Raw genomic sequence first — 19,039 nt, 5'->3', positions numbered from 1 at the left:
AGAAATGAAGATAAAAATAATAGACAACATCAGACAAATTAAAATTTACCAGAAAGTTTAAAGCAGTTCAAATAATCATGCTTGTTTACACGCAACACCAAGAGCAGAAGGCTGCCTCTAAATAATTTATAAGCTCAACAGAACTTAATAAAATGCAGTGGCAGCATAAAGGGACATTGAAAATGAAAAAACAATAAATGGATTCCACTGCTTACAGTTCAAGGCACAATATATCTCACTTCACGTCTGTGCAAGAAAATTTTATTCCACGAGTTTCAATGGCAAATCACGGCATAGAACGATGTCTAAACAGCGGCATATATTACGGGGCTTCCCGATGCAATCACACCCCTGTGTTCATAAGTCAGATTCTGGAGACAGCTGGTTAACTACATTTGTCGTGCGAACTATTTAGAATGCAACACCACAGTACTGGAAATACATAGAACAACTACATAGAACAAATACATAGAACATAGAAATACATAGAACAAATACATAGAATGGACAACTCAAGGTGTGCCTTTTGCTCTGCTTTTTTCTTCATTTTATTGTTTTAAATCCAAAAATTGGATATATGCAAGTTGTCACTGCTCAAACCTCATCAAAGAAATAAGACCACAAAAGTGCAGACTCTCTCAAACAATCACCGTAATAGCATGACATGCACATGACAAGCGTGCTGCAGCGCTGAGACACCTGACAATCCACCGACGCTATTCACTTGATTGTCAGAGTTCTACAATCTTTCTACCAACTATTGCATCCATTAACAATGTCAGTTTGGTCATCACAAAAGGTGCTCTGAGCATGTGCAACTATCTTCGTGAAAATGTGCAAAAAGTACATCGTGCATCTCAGGAATACTTTGACACAAAGCTGCAATCCTTCCTGTAGGGAAGGTGTGAGATGGGAGGAGAGCATCTGCTCTGGTGAAAGTAAAGTTAAATATGTGGGGCAAAATTTATAAATAGTGGAGAGATGCCAAAGCATGACATCAAACCTGAAGTACAAAACTGGTCAGCCACAGATTATTACAGCAAATTGGGAATGTGACAATGCTCATCACAGCAAGTGCTAAGTCACAATTTAACAAGTTGCACTACAGTGAAAATAAAAGCAAAATAATTTGTACAAAAGTAGTCAATTTGATGGAATAGGGATTAGCACTTCATTGAAGATACCAGAAGATGGGCTTACGACCTGAAAAAAAAGGAAAAAGAAAAATTATCATCAGCCAAACTGTTCCATCTCTATTCAAAGCTGCCACTCTGGCTCAGTGGTTATGATGCTCGACTGCCAACACTTATATTGCCAACACATATATGCCAACACATATATAGGTTAATTAAACCGAACTAACGTCCGGCTCTCGCCTTTATTTTTTGAATTCTCCCCGTTTGGTGGGCAGAGTCGACCAATGCGTGGAGTGCATTTCACCCAGTCCCGTGGTGGCTTGCCGCTCTGCCATCAGCGGAGTAATACGTAGTAATCCATAGAAGCAAAAAGTCTGTGCGTATTTTTATTTCTTTGCACTTATTTTGCGGCGATATTATCTGCGAATGAAGCTATTTATTCACGGAAACCTAAAAAACAAAATAAAGCGAAAGCAAAGCCTCTACGGAGCTGGCAGAAAGGGACTCCACGCATTGGTCGACTCCGCCCATCGTATGGGGAGAATTCAAAAAATAAAGGCGGGAGCCAGACATTAATCGATTTAATTAGTGAAATCGGCCATACAGGGCAATAAATCAATGTTTCTAAGAATGCTCGGAACGTGTGGATTGAGTTCCCACGGCAAAAAGACGAGTTCAGATTCCTCTTCACTGCACATTTAAGCTGGCAAGACTCTGCAACTGCTATGGTAAAATTGCTTTTAAATTGGGATGCGACTCCACTATGAGTAATTTTCCAAGTTTATTCTAAAATTTTCCGGAATTATCCTACAGATTTTTTTACATTATTAGAAACAGGCAGTCTAAGAGCTTGGGTCCTCACCACCGTTGAACTGTTTACACACCTGACACTCATACACTGGTTTGGTTTATGGGAGTTCGTCCCAAAGCGACTCAGGCTATGAGGGACGCCGTAGCGAAGGGCTCTGGAAATTTAGACCACCTGGGGTTCTTTAACATGCAATGACATCACACAGTACACGGGCCTCTTAAATTTCGCCTCCATCGAAATCCAACCAGCACGACCGGGATCGAACCCTCGTCTTTCAGGTCAGCAGCTGAGCACCATAATCACTAAGCCACCACGGCGAACACTCATACACCGTCTCTCATTGATGTTCAGAGTGCAAATCTGATTCAAAAAGAACAATCATAATAAAGTGGCCAGACAGCCATATTTATACAAATTTAACAGCAACAAGACAAATCATTTCTTCAGGCAGCGCGGCATAAACTCAGGCTCGTTTCAGGACATTTTGATCTTATACATTGCTCTGCGGAAAGATTCCAAATGGTATGAAAGTGCAATAACATAGCATATTTTATGAACCACAATCACAAAGCTTCAACTCACTCTTGTCTATGTGCATTTATGTGCATGTCTTACAGGAACACTAGCCCAAAGCCTAGTTGCCACTCAGTCACATAAAACAGCAACAGAAGTACCATTAGCAAAAAACTTGAAGTGGCCCACTGTACCCACATTCATTACAAGTTAAAATTGCCAAAACATGCCGTTTTAGACAACAACTGTCAGGCAGAGTAGTTGCCTTGAGGCATATTTTGCTGCAAAGCTTTTCTCTTTGTTTTCCTCATGTTAGCTTGAATGCCTGCAAAAATAAGCAGAGTAATGCATCAAGTGTGCAATAAGAACAGAATGTCACATGCAGCTCTACTTAACTGGTAATTGGATACCACAAGCACATCCAGCTGAACAGAGATTATTACTATTACTGCTATCACTGCTGCTGCTCCTATTCTTAGGACAGGATCATTTGCAAACAGTGACCGCCAGATCTAGCCTAAACAACATATTGGCAATATTGGCATATTGGCTAAACAACATATTGGCAGTTTGCCGCAACTGAGAGGGCAGAGAGATAGAATGTGCAAAAGGAAAAAATTAATCTACAAGACGGAAAACACGACATTGAACAGTGAATTTGGGAAAATATTTTCTAATCCTTGCCCAAAATGTTTGCACTCATAAATTCAGTTTTTTATAGCCTCTCAATTGGTCAGGTTAACTGCTTCTACCAAGAGAAACTGGTAAGGCTCGAGGTGCATTTCAGATGTTCTATGAAATATTAGGCAAGCTTCACTACTAGTTCATATACACCTTGATGCAACTCGCCTGTGGAACACATTCCCTGTGAGCCATTCCAAGCACAATACAGGCCAATAGGAAGATCACATCTAGCTCAGAGTAAAGTGCCATCCAAAAAAAAGAAAAAATTCAATCTGGTGACAAATTTTCACGCTTCGAGCAGGGCTATTGTAGAGTCCAGGTGCATTGTGCAGCTACAATACCTGTAAAAAACACTGATACAATTATTACAAAACTTTTTCTGTTCAATTGCACCACCATCTTGGCAAACACTGCACCTCAGGAACACTACGGCTGGTAAGGAAAAGTATAAAACAACATGGAGGAGAAGAGGAGCTGTGAAAACAAGATAAGGATATCCAAGGCAAATCCATAAAAATACTTGCATGTTGGTAAGCATCATGTAGCACTTCTGCTCAAATCTGTGAATGTTCCGACGCACAACAGCAAATTCCAAGGCACAGTGAAACAGTTTCGCCTGCAGTGTAAAAGGAAGAAAGTGACAATGTTCTGGCTGGAAGTAATTTGATTTATGGAGTGGTGTTTCGCACTTTGTCGGAAATCTCAGGAGATTCGCTTACAACCTGAAAAAAAAAAGAAAAGAAATATACCCCAGACATACTCTTACCACAATCCGTACATATCTCTTTAAGACTTCCCACATCTACACAACTGGAACTGCGACAAGCTCAGGCCACACGGTGCAAATCTGGAAGCAAGACCAAGAAGGGTAATTACTGGAGTGTTTCATGAGAATAGGGATACCAAAGGTGAATGTGGAAAGCAGTAGAACTGGGTTATTCCAGTGCTTGCAGAACAATTCAGGTACTTGCACTAAGCTGACTGGATTCAAGGGGCTACATCCAGTCGGAAAACTCTTATATGCATTCAAAACAATAATCCAGCTAGTCACTAAAAACAAGATACAAAAGAGTGCAAAGCCAAAACTCTTGAGATTTAAAGAGGCAACTGTCAGAAGCCATGTCTGAAAATCTGAAATCAGGCATGTGGAAGATTCAAAACATCTGCTTTAAGTCTTTCTTGCATTTCTCACTGGAGTGGAAATGTGAATATTAGGCATAGATAGCAAAAAACATGAATCTAGCATGTCAAAAAGGCAGCAATTTTGGGGAAAAGTCAGAACTTATCGCTTGAAATGTTTAGGGGATTCCCCTAAACATTTGACCAACACTGTTCCCACGTCGAGTTATTGATCAATTCGCTCTCGCCCTACCATAAGCTTACCGTCCCGGTTAGCTCAGTTGGTAGAACGACTGCTTTGGTGAAGTTGTGGTCCCAAGTTCGAACCATGGACCAGGACGAATTTTTCTTTAACTACGAAGTTTCTGAGAAAGCTGTGTAGCTTTCCTTCGTAGCCGTATGGCTGCGCTTGGGTGGACGCCAATGAGCAATTACTCCTTTATTATCGCTCTGCACTCAAGTATGCTTTTAACAGAGAAGTAGATTTCATGCTGCTATATTTGCAACATCTAAACTTACAACAAAACTAAAATGCTGACTTTATATTAGATGTCAAAAAACATGGCTCCAGGAAATCGGGGCCACTGCCTCCTAGCGATTGTTTACACACTCCCATGCTTGCAAAAATGAACAGGGCAATGTGCCATAGTGCGACAAAAAACAAAATTAAAGATGTGTACAGTTAACTGCTCAATCCATTTCATGAGAATGCACAAATGACTTGTCACTAGAACAACTTAATATTGCTGTGCTACTATTACTACTGCTACTAATAAAGCTAGCTTCATTTCCAAACCCTGGAAGCTGGACCTAGTCTACATTGTATCTGGGCAAGCTAGTACGGCACAGAGCACACAAAGATGGCATGTGCTGAAGAGAAGTTAGAGGTATCCGAACACTCGAAAGTCAGAAAAGCATCTCGCAGTTAGCACTAGTGAACTCGTTTTCTGTCACTTAATAAAGTCAGGTAAAGTGTATGTATATCGCCACCATACCTGGAGACGCTGGTATGTTCTTGTGCGTCACCTTGTTTTGGATGTATGAGCTTCTAGGCTAGGTTCACAACCAGTTAGCATATACCCAATAAGTCTTGCACGCAGGATAGATTTGCTATGCACAGTGGGAAGATGAAAAAAGGCCCACAGTAAAATCGCATTCACTTGAGAACCTAGTGCCCTGTAAAAAATACTGAGAACCTAATGCAGGTGACCAAAAAACGCGTTTATATAGGAAAAGTCACACAAATAGCACAGAAGCAATTACTGCACTTGCAAGGCAGAAAGTCTCATGAAACAACAGAACAGGCAACTCTGATATTTGCATGCATGGGCTTTTTTTATGCATGCAGAAAACTGAAGCTTTGAAGCTTCCACTCAAAAAATTTTTCTTGCAACTCATTAGCAATAACAAGAATCTTTGCAAATAAAGACCACTTAAATATGGTTTCGATGCATTGGGATTTAGGTTGAAATTTTATGCATAGCAACAGCACTTCAAATGCTATGCCATCATAGTAGGAGTTATTACTGGTAATGCACTGTGCCTATTTGGAAAATTTGAGGTGTACGATGAAAAAAAATCAATCCATCAACTTGCCATCAATTTTTTTCAATTTCAATGCATCAACCACAACTCAAGTTCACATCCACGCCTGCGGACACAGTGCTGGCGCTGTCCTAGCCAAACAATGGCAGAACCATGAACTCGTCACTACTATGCTACCTGCTCAGCGGAATTATTTAATGTACATCAATGAATGTGAGTGCTCGGTGCTTGCTCAGGCTGCTGCCAATTTTCACGGTTCTCTGTTCAGTTGGCATTTCCCAGTCCTGACCAGCATTTGTGCTCTTCTGGCTTTCTTCGTTAAAGAGAGAAAAAAAAAGCGATACGGGCTGACTTGGCATCGGGCCTTATGTTTGCAAGAGTAGTCGCTCACCGTCACGTACATCACCACGACTTAGGCTGCTTGACCTTTACCCTGTACCGCCCGATTGCAATGAGGGGGCCCATATTAAGTTTCTCTTCCTCATACCAGAACTTCTCAATATCACCCACGAACAGCGCCGTGATCTCTCATTACAATTGCTAATTGCAGACCTCGACTCGGAAAACAATTCCTCCTTACGATTTGCTAGACAGCACTATTGCCGCAATATCCACTCTAATGGGTCTGAGTTGCTGCTTCTTTTGCCCTAGTGACTTCGCTTGGGCATCTTGAGGAAATACCTGCCAATCGCTGGCCATCTTGGTGTGTAGAGTACGCACAAACAGGTGTGCAGCTATTTTTTAAGAACCAGTTTGTGCCGCAACACATGAGGTTATGTTGCCTCCTGCGATTTGCATCACCAGCTTGCGCTCTTCAGCCTACTGACATTCACTTGAACCTTTATATCGCATTGATTTCAACCTGCTGGAACCTTTCCGATGTCCTGCTTAGGTGATAAGTCGATGGTCGCTATCACTGATTCTACAGCCAGGTACACTATACCAACCTAATCGCCATAACATGTGCTAACTATAGAGTTGAGTTTATTAACATTTTAGTTCTCAGTACAGAAAACTAAGGGCCGGGAACAAAAGGTACCAAACCGGTACCTGGCTGCGTCCCCTGACCCCATAACAACAAAGTTGATAGCGATGCACTACGAATAACCAAATCATAAACTAAGGAAGAAACACATACAAACCACTTAGATTGAATACGATTCAACATGATGTTTGAACTTGTGCACAACACTTGTGCCAATATTTGAGCAAAATAAAATCTGTTTCAACAAAACTCTGTGCAGAATCCATCATAAAAATGCAGAATCCATCAGGGGAGACATTTATAATCAATAATGTACAAAAAGTAAGTATGACGAACATAAATTAAATATAGTCCATTCCACTCAAAAGCAGTCATTACAGAAAAGACACTCAAAAAGAAAGTAAATATTATAGAAATCACAGTAACTGTGAACCCAACTACAACTACACAATGAAATTTTCGCGCAAAAGTCTTTTCAATGTATTAATAGAAATGCTAAAAGTTTTCCTCTGCAAGAGAACTTCCTTCAGCATGGTACTTCATGTGACAATTATTTACTGAATAAGGGCGCTAGTTTTGTGCCGAAAATAGTCCTCCGCTCTTGTTCCAACTAATACACGCTGACCACACACCCTATCATTCCTCGAATCGACTGTACTGAACGCCTCGACCGTACATTGACCGGCATACTCTCCTTTATATGGCTTTCACAAAAGTAAAGTGCCAAAAGAGGTTTGCCTCTAGCACGGTTGTGAGGATTCTGTAGGATCCAGGGAAGTTCTAAATTTTCCAGGCCTAACGACGACAGTTCGGGTCTTCAAGGCAGTAGAACTCCAGTGATACATAATGAGCCACACAGCATGGGACCAGGCGCAGACCCCCTGGGGTCCTTACATTTGCAAAGGCCTGACCCGACAAAAGCGATTGGGAAATTGCTCCACCTTATGTTACGTTTGCCACTGCGACACCGCTGTCTTTTTGCCATTTTATCTTTAGTTCCCCATCCACACTACATTGTCCTAGGTCCTGGACACATCCGTACTGCCTGCTCGCGCATCAACAACACAGTATGCACATGCCGCTGCATGCAAGCGGAGCTAGCTCACATACCAATTTGCCAGCGCTTGTCTCTCCTCGTCACAAACAAATGAGCAGCTGGTTTATGACTGCCGTCATTGGAAAGTCCACATCCTTCCAGGCTACCTTGTCCTCCTGTGGTGCCTATCTCACTGGGCCTAAAAAGCTATATTCCCACTACATGGGCCACTCTCGAGTGCTCCTTCAGGTGACTGATATGGCCTATGTAATTGCTCAATTTTCCGACATTGTTCACCCACCTACACATTTACACAAGCTGAGGCGACGCACTTCCAGCTAAGCACCCGGAATGTGTTGTCGCCGAAGGGTCTTGGGGTCTTGTCATGGTCATATAGGTGCAGGCAAAGGGGATGTCAATAGGGGTACGTGTATTGGGTGCCCCTTCCTGTAGGCTATTTGGCTGCATGAGCATATATTTTGTAAATCGGTCTTTCATGCGATGCTTCGGTCCAATACCTTTCATACGTAATGGCTCAAAGTGACTTCCAAAGCAAAACAGGCGAAGCGGCCACGTTTCGATGGAGGCAAAATGCAAAAGGCGCCCGTGTACTGTGCCATGTCAGTGCAGGTTAAAGATCTTCAGGTGGTCGAAATTATTCGGGAGCCCTCCACTACATAGGGAACCTCTTTTTTCCTTTCTTATTTAACTCCTTCCTTTATCCCTTCCCTTACAACGCGGTTCGGATGTCCACCGCGATATATGTAAGACAGTTAGTATGCCATTTCGTTTCCTAAAAAAACAATTTTCATTTTCGAAATTAGGGGGGGGGGGGGGGGGGGTGCACAAACTACCGCACCGGATGCCGTTCACCCTAGTGACGACCCTGGAGCACAGTCCCGATATATCAAACTTACCATTTGATTTGTTGATTTATTGGGGTTTAACGTTCCAAAGTGACTAAGGCTATGGGGGACGCCGTAGTGAAGAGCTCCGGAAATTTCGACCACCTGGGGTTCTTTAACGTGCACTGACACCGCACAGTACACGGGCCTCTTGAATTTCGCCTCCATCAAAATTGAGCAGCCACGTCCGGGATCGAACCCGCGTCTTTCGCGCCTGCAGCCGAGCTTCGTAACAACTGAGCTACCGCGGCGGTTATCAAACGAACAGCGAAATTGCAGTTAGATATACAACGCTACTTTTCAACACTAGTACACAGGATTTTCAAAGGGATCACATGTTGGCCAAGTCAGATGCAAGATCCGTAGTGGATGGGCCATTTCTTTTTTTTTTTTTCTCGTAGTCGAGGATCAATGACTGTAGTACACTGACTTACCAATTCAGCCGCCAGTCTTCTCTTGATAAGTCGCTTTGCAGCGTTCGAGCACTCTCTGACAACGCCCGGCCGTATTGTTGTTATTACTGCTCCAACAAAGAGCGCGCCAGAAGTTCGAACGCGGAGTTCAAAAGAAGAAAACTTATGCGGACGCTGCCGACTTGGGAAAACAGTAACACTGACATAAGTTACAGTCGCTGCATTTCGCACCAATGAGCGTGAACATACGCACATACAACGCACTACTTTCGCCGAACACGGAACTACAGGAGTGATAGTTTTCGCGCCCGCACGCACACACCTTTGACGAGAGAGAGCAAAAGTGGCGAGAAGCTTTGAACTTTCCGGTTCCTGTCTCCTTGCGCGCGGCCGGATCGAGCCTCACATTGGCCGAGGCACTGTGGTCACATGTTAGCATGATGGCAATTGCCATCACCCCGTTTCAAGGGGGGCGCTCCTATCCATCCATCCATCCAGCGCGCGCTGTTTGGAGGCATGTTTGGAGGGAAACGTTTCGCCAGCTTTGACGACAATGGAGGACGACGTCTACGCGTTGCAGCGACGCCGAGCTTCCATTACGCTTACGATTGCTTCAACCGAAGAGGCAGTGGGCAAAGGTTTTTCGTCATTCTGTCCGGAAAAAGCAATGCGGCTTGCCGAAAGGTTTCACTGCAGGCATAGGATCGGCCAGGAAAACATTGATAATGAGCGGGATCCCTTTCTTTACTATGTGAATGGCCGTTCCTGAGTTGTCAGCTGCATCTTTTTCGGAGGATTTGTTGTGAAGAGTGAGCGACAGCAGTCTTTCTTCGCAGTTAATGCCGTTTGGCATGCTGTAGACGGATTCATTCGCTCGCGGACTACGAAAGCCGTGCTTCTCGTTGTTTTAGCCCCCCCGTTCACGCTGCTGGCTCTGCTAGGCTCTCCAGGGGCAGTTTAATTCATGTCACGCCCATTTCGTGGCATCAGAGCCTATCGAGGAACGCGGTTCAGAAGTTGCCACTCAGTCTCCTCCAAGTCATCAAGGCCATTCAGGTTAGAATGGTAGTTGCTTGCATGCTCCTAACAAATGGTTAAAGCTTTCTGTCTTAAATTTAATTGCTTGGATATAGTGCCATCAGGTAATAAAAATATTTAAAGTGCTTGGCAGTACGCAACATGAAAGAGCTAAGCCCAAACAGGAGGGTAGTTTGCTATTATAGGTTACATTTTAAGGAGGCTTAATATGCAAGATTAACCAAAACTTCAGCTTTGTCAAGAAAGTGCAGTGCAGCTCTCTTCAAGGATTTGTGACAAGGAAGTATCACACTCTGCAAAAAACACACCTAAAACATAATGCTCTCTGCTTGGAGCAGGTTTACAAATGAAAGTTTAATGACCTGTAGAGCATCAGAATTGCAAAAGTACACAGAGTAAGGGTTACCACATGCTGCCTACTGATGGCAAACATTCACATCAGAGCAGATTCCTCAGTTTGCTTTGCATGAGAAAGTTTATGATGAAATACAGATTTTTGTGCGTTTTAAATATTAGTGCCAGTGCAGTCACCTGTGGAGCCACCTCCTGGTAGTGGCCAAGACGTTTCGGTGCCTTGCTCTGCACAAGGTATGTGTAACAATGTAACCAATTTACTACCAAATTTCATTTTGTGGTCTTTCATTACTGTGCTTTTTTTCTGTTTGCAAGCCAAGGGTGACTCGGCAGGGGCATTTCGTAGACTAACCCACGGGCTCTCAGGTTTCTTAGCTTCATTGAACACCAATAGGTTTCAAGACATGCTTGGCAACTCCATGTGACCTAGCTTTGTACCCTTCCTGCATAAGATGGAGGCCGAAAACAGCATGCAGATGCATAGTCCATCAACAAATGTGCAGCATCAATTAATAATGCCTGGCTGCGTATTGAATAGTCTGCTGTTTGCAGTTACAGTATTATTAATATTTTCAGAACAAGCAGGTAAAAAAATGGAGCGGAAGGCATGCATGTGTTAAAAAAAACCCAAATGTTCACTGATTTGAAATACAGAACCTTGTGAGCGAGGACAGTCGCATTCTGGAGGTGTTTGTGCGCCCATTTTTATGGCTTTATTGTTGCTTTTCCAGATATCTCTCTGCTCGTCCTGCGAGAGTTGTGTGTTCTCAAGAAGGAAGTCAGGGCTATAAAGAAAATGCTTTCTGTGAAAGAAGTGCACCAGGGTTGTGCAGACAGCATCATTGCCATGCTGCCTCTAAAAACTGAACAGGATGTCGTTGAGATTGAAAAAAAGCTGGAGGCGAGCCAGGCACTGTGTACTGAGATGGTGTGATTAAACTCATTTGCTTAAACATTTTTTGCATGCAGGTCACATCAGTCAATTGAGCTGCACATGAGTTTTAGATTTTAGTGGATAGTATTAAACTTTGTCTCGGAAGTTGTGTGCAGTGCAGTGGAAACAAGCTCAAGGCAGATTTCTTGCCTCTTAAGTTGACTGGCAAGCACATGAGAAGAGTATGCTCAAAGATGTCATCTTGTGCTTGCACCTTCCACTCCACTGCAATTAAGATGAAAATAATTGAGTTGTAATGTTTGGCAGCAGCAACCATACCTAACCTCATTTACCTATAAATGTGAAATCAATACCTTGTGGTTCATTAAAAATAATGCAAGCAGTGCTTAGTCTTGCATATTTCATCTGTGCATTAGTTTTCTTTTTTGTTGTCGTTGAGGCAGCTTTACTTTCCCTTATTATTTAATCCATTTGGATGCTTTAGATACCTGTATGAGGAATTTTTTTAGTGGCAGGTACACAGCTGTGGTTATTTCGAAAAATGGATGTTTTTCTGGCTTACCGGGTTCTTTATGCAGGTCAGTCAGCTTGCCAGTACTAGCGGAAACAACCCGCATTCAGCGACAGCGCGCATACTGGCACGGCTTTTGACAAATGAACTTGGCCAAAAATTCAGCCTCTACGGCCAAAAGGGGGAAAAAAAGCATTTGCCGACCTGCGCCTTTTCTTTGTTGTTCAGAGTCAGTCCTTAGCCTCTTTCTTTAGTGAAATAGTAATGTTAAACTGTATATTTAGTGCCTCATGGGGCAAACAAGGTAACATGGCTCTCTGCTAATGGGAGCCTTCTGGGTTTGATATTTTTAAACTCCGGTGAATGCTCTATGGGGCTTAGTTTCACTGAATTAAGCAAAAAGGGATAACCAGGAAAGATCCACCTTTATCTTTATTTTTGAAGCATACGACCGGTATGCCTTAAATTCTCATCTGGTTGGAGTGTTCTAATTGACTTTTTTAATGCAAAATAAATAGATTCGAGATTATGGTGGGTGAATGGTGAAGTGTTTGTAGTGAAGGAGTAAAAATACTCAGATTAGAAAAATGAACTGAGGTATTGTCAGTAATAGTGAATAATAGAAGTGAAGTCAGCCATTTCAACTAGTAAGCTTATAAACTAAAATGGAGTAGCTTTAAAATTTGCACATTCAGTCGCCACAGTCTGGGAGATTTTTGTACTGTCATCCACACACCTGTTGCAAGCACTTGAGCCACGCACTACAGAGTACAATGCTGTCAGTTATGAGTGGTGTAGAGAACAAAATTTTGTCCGTAGATGTTTGCAACGATTTTAACTAGTTTCTCGGTGTTTGAAAAAATAATACACTAAGACAGTGATGAATAATTCTCACTAGAGCTTGTTGATCCAGCACTCTAGACAACTATGTGGGTGGCTGTACTTTAGGTGTATTTAATTTTTGGTGTAATAGGTGTATTTAATTCTTGCATTTCCAAGGCCACCTTGTAGTCGTTGCAGCACAGTAAACTTGGGCTCTCCATGTAGAGTATAGGCATCTGAAGAGAATGCATGTCATTCAGCAGCAGACTGACCCAGTCCCACGCTGCTTATCACACTCCTGGTTGTGTCGGACTGCAGCAGAGCTGGGCCATGGTCGTCATCGCTAGAGATGAGCTGCAGACCAGGCTGCATGGCATGCTCCCATGTGACAAGGGTGTGCCTTCGTGTGTCCAAGGCTGTGTGTTTAATAGTGCCACACCTGTACACAGCCTGATTTCCTTTTGTTCAACAATCACAATAGTACTAGAATATATGAAAATTCATACAGCTATATAGCCAGCCATGACTGCGGCAAGGTGCCAAACCATTGATTAAAAAGTAATGGAAATTTGTTTCAACTGAACATTTATTACCTTGAAAGTGTGTGGAGGAATCTGTAATATGAACTGCAGTGTAATAACAAGGCTTCCTTTAAGTGAGCCGAATTTGATTTCCAGTTCACTTCTTGTTCAGAATATTAAATCGACTGCACTTTTAAAAAAAATTGTTGCAGGTATTTGCTGACATGACACGAGAAATGGTTAAACCAGGTTGTAACTTGAGAAAAGTAGCTTTTTCCAGAAGTGGGGAAAAATAAACCACAAAGTGCTCGAGAGGAAGTCTGATGCCGTGTTTCTGATTCACGGTGAAGCCTACTTTTATCCGCATTAGGAGCAAATTCAATCATTTCTCGTATTCCTTTTAAGCATGACATGTAATGTACATATATTTCTAAAAATGTCCACAATTTACTGTTTATCTGCAGAAGCAGTGAGCCAGATGCAAAGCATGTCACAAGCGACATTAAAAGATATACAAGATGGTGTAATGGCATGGCTGAAAAATTGTTCAGCCCGTGTCAAGAATGCAGCCAAAAGGTACGAAAATTTTCTACTTTTTTATTTAATTTTCATTTTCTGGTCTAACTGCTTTTGACGTTCATCTGCTTTTTTTATTGTATATGCTCTTTTTGCTTGGCTTAGGCCTACAGTATTCAGTAGAGAAATAAATACTGCAGCTTCCCTGGCAGACTTATTCCATAGGGGGCATGCTATGCTCTCTTGTCAGTGTTCCTAATGGGTATTCCTCGCCTCTCCTGCTTGGCAAAATTATCAATTTTGGTGCCTCCTGAAAAAAATTTCTGGCTACATGCCTTAGAAGGGATGGATGCAGTGCTACCGTTTTCTGCAGCTGTAACTTTTATGCCCGTTTAATGCCATAGTTTTTGTTCAGTGGCAGCAGGTGGCAAATCCAGCATGAAATATTGTGCTCATTCGTACGAAAAAGGTGGCTGCCATTGTGGACCTCTGCTTGTGGAGCTTAAATGGCATTCGGGTTTAAAAGAGCACTTTTCTCTATTCTGTGTGGGTTAGCAGCTTTGGTTGCTTGTTAGTTGCTCTACGCTTGTCTGTACCTCCACGTCCTTGTTTTTGTGTGTGCAGTATGCTTTGAAGATATGCCTGACCGACTCTCCCAACAACGTACCCTTTTAAATTAGTTGCTTCGGAATGACACTTTTGTGAAGTGTAATGGGTATAAATCATGATACTGTCAGCTGTAGTCTTTCTCCATCTCACTGCATGCTATAGTGTTCAGAGATGGGCTTGTCCTTGAGCTCAGTGGCTGTAGTTATGCTGATCATGAATTTCATTATGAATGGCCAGAACACTAACCTAGCACTGCAATTCTCGACACCCCTACAGGACTACATCAGGAGGTCCCTCCCCTCTATCGAGCCCCTGATCTGGATGCTGCGTGTGAGGAGCCATGTACTGAAAGCTGAAGACCTTTTCTTTTTTTAAACATGTTGCTTTAGTGGGGGAATGTCTTCCCAGCCACATAACGTTGTACTGATTAGAACAGCTCTAGACAGAGCTGCTTTTGTCTGTGCAACCTCACCAGCAAGTGCCTCCCCTGTGTCTCGAACCCCTGTCCTGAAAGGTGCAGATTTTTTTTTCCAAGCTGTTCTAGTCATGTTAAGGGTTGACAAATGCTGCTTTGCTTTCTTTTTTTTTAGTTGTTGCCTTAGTACTTGAATCGCTTCCTGGCTACACTTGTGATACTGATATAGAACAGTTCTAGGCGTAGCTATTTTTCTTTTTGTTAACAAATGTTTCTTTGCTGACTTTTTCTTTTTAGTCTTGCCTTAGTGGAGAATGGCTTTCTGCCTACATTCTCTGATACTTATGTGGAAAAACAGCTCTAGGCATAAATGTATGTTTATCATGCCGTCCATTGTAGTGAAATTGAGTTTTGCCAAGCCATTTCCAGCATCTATATATATAACTGTTGCTAATTGCACAAGTGCTGGAATGGGTCTATACTCATTTGATCTGTGTATTTGAACCTGTCCATTGGACAAAATGTGATACTGTTCTGTAAGAATACCTCCAAGCATAACTTATACTCTGCCTTATTTTCTTGCTGGAAGCGTTTGTCAAGCCAGTTCCAATGTTTTCAAATTTGATGTGAACTTTGCTCTTGTTTTGCCTGTAAGCCCCTGTAAACAAATCTCGCTTTGCAGTCTCTTTTTATTGTGCACACAGTTTCTTAAGCCTTAGCAGGGTCTTGGCAAATTAACCTGTGCCTTGAAAGCATCTTGTGAGTGCAACATTGTGATATGTGCACTGAAATACATGTGCACTTTACTTTTGTATACATTCTTGACTTGTATTAGTCTGCAATCTGAGTAAATGGGCCCCTGTGCTATTTAATACTCTGCATAGCAGTTTGTGCTGTATAGTTGTAAGCTGTAGTGCAGCTCTGCTGTAACAGGTTGCTACTGTATTTTTTTTTAATATTAATATGACAGGTTACTCAAGTTTTAATAAAAATAAGAACTTATGTGTTTGCCTTCGTGTTTGCATATGTGTTTGCAGTCTTGTGCAAGTGCACAACTGTGCATGGTATATGGTCTGTTCTTGTTTCCTTAAAATTGTGAAATAAAACTTTATTCTGCTGAAAGCATGACTAAAACTCATTTTTCATTTAAGTACCTTACTTCCTTTTTTTTTGGGGGGGGGGGCACTTTCTTTACAAAATGTAGAGCAGCTGTTGCATGATGCTTTAAATTTCTTAACTGGTGTATAAGTATCTGTTTGGAAAAGTATAGATGACGTTATAAAACATCTTGTTGAGGTCTTGTGCAACGTCTTGTATTCCAAAATTTGCAGTGTTATAGGAGAGCTACAAAATGTTATTAGAAGTCCTGCCTAGACCTTGAATGTCTCGCAGAATGCCTTATATTTCTAAATGTAGCTGTTTAAAGAAGAATAATAAACGTTATAAAAGACATCTTGTGGACAGCTTGCACGTCTTATATCCCAAAATTTGTGGTGCATTAGCCATGCTACGGGAAAGCTACAAGATGTTTCAAGATGTCCTTGCTAGAAACATAAGACGTTCGTAATATTTTCCAGACGATGTTTTTAAGATGTCTGTAGAGGTTTTTATTCTGTCGGCAAGATGTCTCGCTTGTCTTGCGAAGACGTATATGAGATCTCAAAAAGACGTTACTGTGTTCAGTGGGTATCTTGAATCACGTGACTCGCTACGCTTCGCCACAGTTGCGTATGCAGAGCCGACAGCACTCCCACAACTGCATGCAACATGTGCTAACCTTCAACGGACCCATGGATGAGCAACGTGCTGCAACTTCGACGATGTGTAGCCGCCGTCAATTAACGGGAAGCATGAGTTTTACGATGGAGTCAGATTCAATTACCATGCTTAGCAGAGCATTCACTCGTCTTAATTACTAACCCCTAAAAACAGGAAACGCCAATAAAGTGTCGTTATTGCACCCACCGGCGAACCTGCTCCCGACCACCTCTGTGCTACTGTATTAAATTATACCTTCGTTAAGTTGTTTCCTTCTTCATCCAATGTTATCTGACATCCCGATCTCCAGCTGTGCAATCATTTTGCAATGGATCCCACCATGTTCGACTTACAAGGCGTCATGCCGATTATCGATTTCAAACTAACATCTTCTAGCAGAATTGATGGTATAAATGGCAAATTTATATGGAATGCTAAAGAGTATAGTTCTGCCATCATGAAATGCATATTCTCACTATCGTATCATCATGGTGTACTACTGAAGACTGGAAGACATCTGTGGTCATCAGTACATAGAGCCGGAGATAATCTGAATTCATCCAACCATTGACCCATATCTTTGAGATCAATAGCACGCAAAATAATGGCAGATATATTTACACATCTTGTTAATTTTCTGGAGCATAACAATTTCTTCTCTATAACAGAGCTTGGCTTCCTAAAGTTTTTCTCTTGTGACATTCAACTACTTTCCTTCATAGCCTGAGTCGCTTTGGTATGTTAAATACCTCTAGCGCCACCGCTTTGGCACGCGGAAGATGACGAAGCGGTGGGTACGCGCAGGAGAACGCCGGCTCGCGCAGAAGAGAACGCTCTGGACCGCGTCCTCAGCCGGACGACAAAGTCAGCGACAATCCTGCTCGGTGGTCGTGAAGAGGTCGTCTCCCTCGATCGACTCAAGCCCGCGTACCTCGAGACACCTCCCCAGGAGCTTCCCTCAGATGTTGCTGCCCCACCTGCAGACCTGCTTGCCGAAGTGGCTACTCCATCTCTGCTTCGTCGGCGCGTCCATTTCGCCGTTCCGTCTAGGCGGGGGGCCCTATAGCGCCCGGCGACGCTATACAGCGCAGGCGCTGAGATCGGCGGTACCAGCGCGCCAGGAAAATAAAGATGGAACCAGGAAAATAAAGATGGACAGCGTGTGCTGGGGGCACACGCCCGGCACGGGCAGTTCGGAACTAGAAGCCTGCCACGCTGGTCGTCTCTCTAGTGCTCCGCTGCGACCCCGCAAGTCCTCAACGTACCCATAAACCCTAAACTTTCCTTCACTTACGACTTGCACTTCTATTTGGACACCGCTTTTTCATCTTTACTGCATATTTCTTGACTTTGCTAAAGCATTCGATAAAATTAATAACTCACTGGTAATACATAAACTAAGTGTGCTGAACAATGACCCTGCAGTTCTTAACTAGATCTGTGGATTTCCTTCTCGTGTTGAATTTGTCAGCATTAATGACGCTGATTCCTCTACCGTACCACTTGGTTACGGGGTTTCTCAAGGATCAGTACTTGGGTCCCTTACCGTTTATTTTATCTTCTATATTGCTGTGAATGGCTGTTCCCCTCTGTAATGTACTCTGTCTCCTGAGAGTAAAATAAATAAATATCTCTTGCCTAGGAGCATGCCTGGAGGAAGGGGGGAGGGTGAATGAAAAAGAGAGAGGGTGCTAACTGCCCCCCCCCCCCCCCCCTCCTGCAGGTTAAAAACTTGGTGCCTATGCTTCCTTATACTGGTTTGATTGGACCTAAAATCGAATGCACCTCAGCAATATGGGACCCAGAGAAATTCGACATCATAGATATCGAATCCCTGCAAAATCGTGATGATCTTTTCATTTCTTCAAATTGCTCAAGTTTCAGTGCTGTCATGGTGTTAAAAGCACAGGCTGGATGAGATCACTGCTCTCACTGTCACAAGCTTGTTCGCCTAACACTTTTTCAGAGTAATTTATCATAGTTAATTGCTTCACAATCATTTCTTTCACTCCCCCTAAGCAGTCCTTCCATTTGCGCTGTGACCAATCTTTGAAGACCAAGCGCACCATATGCCACACAAAAACATCTGCCAAATCTTTCCTACCTAGAACCATTATTGACTGGAATCGGCTGTCGTTTAATATCGCAACTAAAATGAATGCAACAATATTTCAAGGGCTTTAAAAAAGTAAGAGCCGTGCACAGTTTTTCAGGTACTTCTCGTCTGCTTGCCGTCTGTGTTTATAGTTTTCATTTTTTGCATTTATGTTGCTTTCTTTGATATGTCCACATTTTATGTTGTATTTCTGCCACATTTTAATATCTGCAGCCTATCCATATCTTTGTTTTTCTAGCTTTCTTTGCCATGTTGCTGTAATTGCAAGTTTACACTGCATCCTGGTACTTCTCCGCTTTCGACACCCTTCATGTAATACCCTCATAGTGAGGGCCTT

General features: G+C 42.6%; 1 long non-coding RNA gene across 2 annotated transcripts in view; it reads right to left on the bottom strand.

Annotated features, from left to right (window-relative positions):
* Positions 1 to 520: 520 nt before the first annotated feature.
* Positions 521 to 19,039, bottom strand: part of LOC149336675 (uncharacterized) — a 39,943-nt gene continuing 21,424 nt past the window's right edge. Inside the window, exons 2-5 of one of the 2 annotated variants that reach the window (XR_016284313.1) lie at positions 9,169 to 9,469; positions 5,259 to 5,373; positions 3,669 to 3,991; positions 521 to 1,203 (exon numbers count right to left, since the gene is read on the bottom strand). This is a non-coding gene — a long non-coding RNA (uncharacterized LOC149336675). Of the gene's footprint in view, positions 1,204 to 3,458; positions 3,992 to 5,258; positions 5,374 to 9,168; positions 9,470 to 19,039 lie in introns of those variants that run through there. The other variant, XR_016284312.1, reaches the window with a different exon arrangement.

This window comes from Amblyomma mixtum, chromosome 7 (assembly GCF_055824585.1).
Source record: "Amblyomma mixtum isolate Tamu chromosome 7, ASM5582458v1, whole genome shotgun sequence".
In the NCBI taxonomy this organism is placed as follows: Eukaryota; Metazoa; Arthropoda; class Arachnida; order Ixodida; family Ixodidae; genus Amblyomma; species Amblyomma mixtum.
Note: the sequence above shows the minus strand (reverse complement) of the source record. Positions and strands in the feature narration are given on the sequence as shown.